Consider the following 6,304-nt stretch of genomic DNA (forward strand, 5'->3'; position numbering starts at 1 on the left):
TTCGGCTCGGGTCATAATCTTATGGTTTGTGAGACTGAGCCCCTAGTCTGGCTCTATGCTGAGCATGAAGCCTGCTTAGAATTCTCTCTTCTCTCTCTGCCCCTCCCCTGCACTTCCTCTCCTCTAAAAGTAAATAAACATTAAAAAACACTTTTTGTGTTCTCTTGAAACCTTTACATATCCCAAGGTCATGGAAATACTCTTGTATGGTGTTTTGGAAAAATCAATTGCTTGACCTCTCACATTTAGAGCTATAATCTTCCTGAATTTTTTTCACAAAAATATCAAAATTTTGCTCTATCTTTTGAGAAGATCCATGCCCTTTTGTTTTTGAAGTGTCATTTTTGTTGTAAAGCAGGTGACCATAGGTCTGTTCCAGAATCTTCTTTCCATTTTTCTCATTTATCCTATAATACTGTATTTTCTTAATTACTATAACTTTATAATAGTCATTATTATTGGGGCATTTGGCTGGGTCTGTCAAAAGAGCTTATGACTCTTGATCTCAGGGTTGTGAGTTCAAGCCCCATGTCAGGTGTAGATATTACTTAATAAATATGTCCTCCACTTTTATTCTTTTTCAAGATTGTTTTGGTTCTTATTGTCCCTTTGTATTTCTATATAAATGTTAGATTTGGCTTGTCAATTTTTACAAAGAAATCTGCTGAAATTTTGTTTGGAATTTTATTCCATCTATAGACTGGGGAGAATTGATATATTCCCAATAGTGAATCTTCTAACTATTGAAAATTATATATACTCTATTTATTTAATTTTTAACCTTTCTAAATACTTTATAGTTTTTCAGTACAAAAGTCTTACAATATTCTGTTAGGTTTGTTTCTAGATATGATATTTTAAAAATTCTTGTATGTGATATTTAGAATGTTTAATTTTATGATTTTTGTTGCTATTAGAAATACAATTTATATTTGTATGCTACCTTATAACCAGTGGAATTGCTGACTTCATTTATTAAGCCTAATTATCAAGAGATTCCTTATGACTTTTTATATGTATAATCATGTCATTTTTTAAAGTTATTTATTTAGAGAGAGCACAAGCAGGGGAGAGTCAAAGAGAAGGAGAGAAAGAATCTGAAGCAGACTTCTGCTGTCAGCACAGAGCCTGACATGAGGCTCAAAGTCATAAACATTGAGATCATGACTGGAGTGGAAATCAGGAATCAGATGCTTAACCAACTGAAACCCATGTGCCCCATAGTCTGAAAACTTTGGTTGTTTAATTGGATTATTTAATCTAACCAAGATTGATGTAATACTTAATAGTTCTCTATTTATATTTACCATCTAGTTTTTCTATTTGTCCTTAAAGTTTTGTTCTTCTTTTTGGATTATTCAGATATTTGTTATTTTTTCATTTTTCTTCAATTAGCTTTTTGGTTAATTTTGCAGTAATTATTCTACAGATTAAACCATCTTTGATCTACAAGAGTCTAATACAAACTTTTTAATTTTACTACTTCCATGATAACGCTTAGAACCTTAGAACTCATCAACTGTATCTATACCATCTTCCTTTTCCATTATTACTGTCATGAATTTAAATTTTGTATATATTTTAAATCCTTTCAGAAACTACTAATTTTGCCTTGTAAAATTAATATTATTTTATATTTATCCTTCCTGTTGATCTTCATTTCTTCCTGCAAGTCTGATTCCTTTAGGACCTTTCTCCCTCTGCCCAGTGAATTCCACTAAAAGTATTTGTTTTATGCACAGTGCAAATGTGACTGTGATTATTTCTCTTGGTTTTTATCTGTTTGAAAACTTTATTTTTGAAGGATATTTTCTGAAGGAAGAGTGTTAATCTGGTTTCTTTTTCCCACACCTTGAAGACATCATTTCTTTGTCTTTTGGTTTCATGATTTACGTTGAAAAGTCAGCTCTCCATTTTATTGTTGTCCCTTTAATGTCATTTTTATGTGGTTGTTTTTAAGATTTTCTCCTTGACTCTGGTCTTCAGCAGTTTTATGATATGTCCTAGGTGTATTTTGTATTTTATTTCTCTTAAAAAATTTTTTTAGTGTTTAGTTATTTTTGAGAGAGACAGAACGTGAGCATGGGACAGGCGAAGAGAGAGAGGGAGACACAGAATCCAAAGCAGGCTCCAGGCTCTGAGCTCTGAGCTGTCAGCACAGAGCCCAATGCAGGGCTCAAACTCACCAACTCTAAGATCATGACCTGAGCGGAAGTCAGAGGCTTAACCGGCTGAGCTACCCAGGCACCCCTGTATTTTATTTCTCTTGATTGGGTTTCCCTGCGCATTTTGAGTGGTGAAGGATTTGTTCAAATTCTTGGTCATTATCTCTTCAAACATTGCTTATTCTCCATTTCTAGTATCTCTTCTCCTTTTGGGATTATGGTCCTCTGTATATTAGAGTTTTTCATTATGTATCACATATCACTAATGTTCTTTTTTGTATTTTTCATTATTTTTTTTCCTATGCTTCCTTTTGGATATTTTATATTGCCTGTCTTTCATTCACTAATCCTGTATTCCTTTATATCTACTAAGTCATAAACTACCTTAAAAGCTTTTAATTTCAGATATTATATTTTTCAGTTGTGTAATGAATTTCCATTTTAAATTTCAATTCTCTGGTGGAATTCTTTTATTTATTTTCTTTATTCTTTATTTGTAATCTATTAGTCATCCTTATTTTAACATCATTGTTAAGTAAATTCTAGTATCTGTTTGTATTGACTGTTTTTTCTCTAGGTTTTATTCATGTCTGACAGTTTTTTTTTATATCTTCCTAGTAGTTTTTAATTGAATGCTCAATATTTATGTAAAAAGCTGCCCAGGATCCAGATGATATTATCTTCCTCCAAAAAGAGTTCACCTTTTCCTGTTAACTTTATAGAGTCTTGTGAAATCCAATTTCCTTAATCCAAACAGGCACTATACTTAGTCAAGATGCTTTGCAGTCCTAATAAACATCTAACTTTACAGAATTATCAGTTGAGAACTTAGTGCATTTTCCACAGTCCTTTTCCATGGCAGTTTCTAAACCCTAATCTTTATGCATCAAGACTATCAAAACTGCACTCTGCTTTTCAGAGATTTTTTTACTTAGGGTTTTAGTCTTCTTCCCTGGAATGTCCCTGAGTTTGACAAGTATCTTGAGGGGGAAATTGACCATGAGCTTGAATCTTCCATTTTGCCAAAGGCTATTGAAATTACTCTAGCCCTAGCAAGAACCTTTAGTCTGTTCTAAGACTTAGCAAATTTCTGCAGGGCAAATTGACTGTAGAAGTCAATTCACATCTCGAGGATTTTCCTTTTCAGAAATCTTAGCCCTTTCTGTTCTTATTATATCACCTGCTGTCTCTTGCTTCAAATAGATAATTTCTGAATTTTAATGAGATTTTATTGTTGTCTACTGGTTAGATATTCCATCCAATCTACTTGTAAGCAGAATTCCACCAAATAAGTGTATAACTTTTAACCTCAGACTTTTTAAAATCTGTATTTTGTAACTCTTGGCAGTAAAGGAAGAGGGGTCCTTAAAGTGATTGTAAAGCCCTATACAATGTCTTCAGTAAAATTTCTCCCCTCAAAACAGCACATGTTAAACTCACTATGTGCTGTGCCTAGAAACAGTAAAGGAACTGTAAAAGATGTATGTGTAAGATGGATGTTAGCTGAACCTATTGTGGTAGTCATTTCACAATATATGTAATTCAAAGCATCATGCTATATACCTTAAATTTACACAGTGTTGTAAATTATTTATCAATGAAAATTATTAATATTGTTATTAAATTATTATTTCTCAATAAAACTGGGAAAAAGATGCATTTATAACAGAAGCATGTGAAAAATCACAGGATTGAAATGAACATTATTATCAAGAGATTTGGCCTCCATTCTTTATTTTTGTTTTGCAACTATAGAACTGGCCAATTTTTCAAAATTTATGTATTTGTGGAAGTTATTTGGATCATGTTTACTATTAAATTCTAGTGACTGATTTTCAAAATGTTGATCTACACCGAAGTCTGGTGTGAGGAATGCCCTATGCTTTATGGTAAAGAATGATCTGTGCCTTTTAAACACATATAGAAATCTATAAAATAATATACAAAGTAATTCACAAATTTACATACCAATTCATAAAAATGTGTTCTGGGTTTTTATTTAGCCAGTCTTATTTGGGCAGTTATACAATTGGACTTTCCTGACATAAACAAAAAGTCAACTTGAATTTTCATAATATTGAAATATAGTGGTGAAAGCTTCATATTTCTTATCATCATAAAGCTATTGATCTAAATAGCTAATAAATAGTTGTTAAAGTTGGCTACCAAATTTATGTCTATATATACTTGTGTTTAATTTTGATCTCATTTTTATTGCTTTCTCATTTTAATTTTTAGAGTAGATGTGGCTAAAAGTTGTTTCAAGAATAACTTAACCAGTAATTTTCCCTCATTATACACCTTAGGAAAAAAAGTAATTCAGGTAAGTACAAGTAATTAAATTCCAGTAGGATGACCCTTCAGATTTAAAAATAAATATTTAGATTATAAAGCAAGCTCTTTAATTGCTCACATTGTACCAAAAGTTCAACTAAGCGGTCGTATACTTATATCCATATAAATTTAGTTGGAAGCCACATGATCAGCTTACTAGGCTTACTGAACACAACATAAAACATTATATTTAAGATAAGTTCATTTCTTATCTTATTTAATTCCTACTTCTATACTTATTGTCCAAAATGACAAAATAATGCTTATTTCTTACAAATGAAATTTAACATAAAATTGATAACATAAATTGAAATAAAATACCTCAAAGCTATATTGAAGAGAAGATAACTTGGATATCAAAGATAGATAATTATTTGGTTGATAAAGGATGTTTATGTCTGCAAAGTAATTTAAAGTGAAAATCTTGTACCAGCCAATAATCAAACCTGAATAAGATGAGAGAAACTCAGAAGAAATTTCTCTTTTGAAAGACAAGGAGAAGCTGCAGGAAAACAAAAAGAAACATACATTGAATTATACTTGAACTTCTATTTATAGAGGAAAACGAAAGACAGGAAATAATGTTGCCTTTCCTGTCTTGCATCCTTTGAAAATATTTAAGATTTATCTAAGGTTCTGAAATAGTTTTAAAGGATTTTACCAAGCAGTGACTTTTTGTTTAGTGAACTTGATGCCAAATTATAGAAGATTTTCTCTTCAATTATTATAAGTGAGAATAATTTTTTAAATTTATTATTAGTATTTATGGAATACATACAGTGCGCCAGGTAAGTATTGATCAAATAAAAATTTTAAATTCTAACATATATGGTGTTCACAATAGAAGTCACAATTTTAGTGTATTAATGTTTTAATGGAAGAGCAGGTTTATATACAATCTGAGAGAAACAAATAAGTTATATGCTCATGTTTGTTCAGGGGCAGAGCATGGAGAGCAGTGAACAAGGCCTAGAAATGTCAAACACTCTACAGATAAAGTTGGTGGTAAAGACAAATATAGAGAAATGCATAATTACATAAAAGCTTTAAGACATTAAGAAGTCTATTTAAATAAAATTTCTTCTTTTGCTACTTGAGTAATTTATAGTTACAGAAAGATTAATCACCAAGAAAAGGTCAAAATAGAGAATATACATACTTGATAATCAGTTACCTAAAAATGCTAAGCCCAATGAATATTCATAAAAGGAGGAAAATTAAGCACAATCAGCGACATGCATAGGTTTGGAATAGAGGTGTACATATTTAGACAACAAAATTTCTTAAAGAAAGGCATTGCAATGGGAGTTAGGTTTGCCAAAATTAAGGAGAGGCTGACTTGACCAAATACAATCCTTAACTGAATACAAAACTATTCCTGCAGTTGGGGTTTTCTTTAATTTCTCTCTCAGTGTCTTCAACCAAGAGGTTGGGAAATATCGGCTTCAGGAATTTGAACTCACCAGTCCTAGGGACTCCCGTCAGACACACGTCATACTGGTAGCTCTGGGACAGCGTCCCCGTGCCGCTGACGTCCACCAGGTGGCCCGGAAAGTGGCCCTCGGGCACCGGGCAGCGGCCCGCCGACGCCGCCCGGCTCCGCCTACACAGCCGCACCGCCACGAACACCAGCACCGAGAACAGGAAGAGCGACGACACGGACGCCAAGGCGATGACCAGGTAGACGGTGAGCGGGTCGGCCGGCGCCTCGGCCGCCGCCACGTCCGGCAGCGGCAGGTAGGGCTGCGAGAAGCCGTCCACCAGCAGCACGTGCAGCGTGACGCTGGCCGAGCGCGGCGGCTCGC

General features: G+C 33.5%; 1 protein-coding gene across 1 annotated transcript in view; it reads left to right on the top strand.

The window, feature by feature from the left end:
- LOC115293404 (protocadherin beta-2-like) overlaps positions 1–6,304 on the top strand; it is a 38,750-nt gene that overhangs the window by 21,304 nt on the left and 11,142 nt on the right. The window lies entirely within an intron of this gene.

Source organism: Suricata suricatta, chromosome 6, assembly GCF_006229205.1.
Source record: "Suricata suricatta isolate VVHF042 chromosome 6, meerkat_22Aug2017_6uvM2_HiC, whole genome shotgun sequence".
NCBI lineage: Eukaryota > Metazoa > Chordata > Mammalia > Carnivora > Herpestidae > Suricata > Suricata suricatta.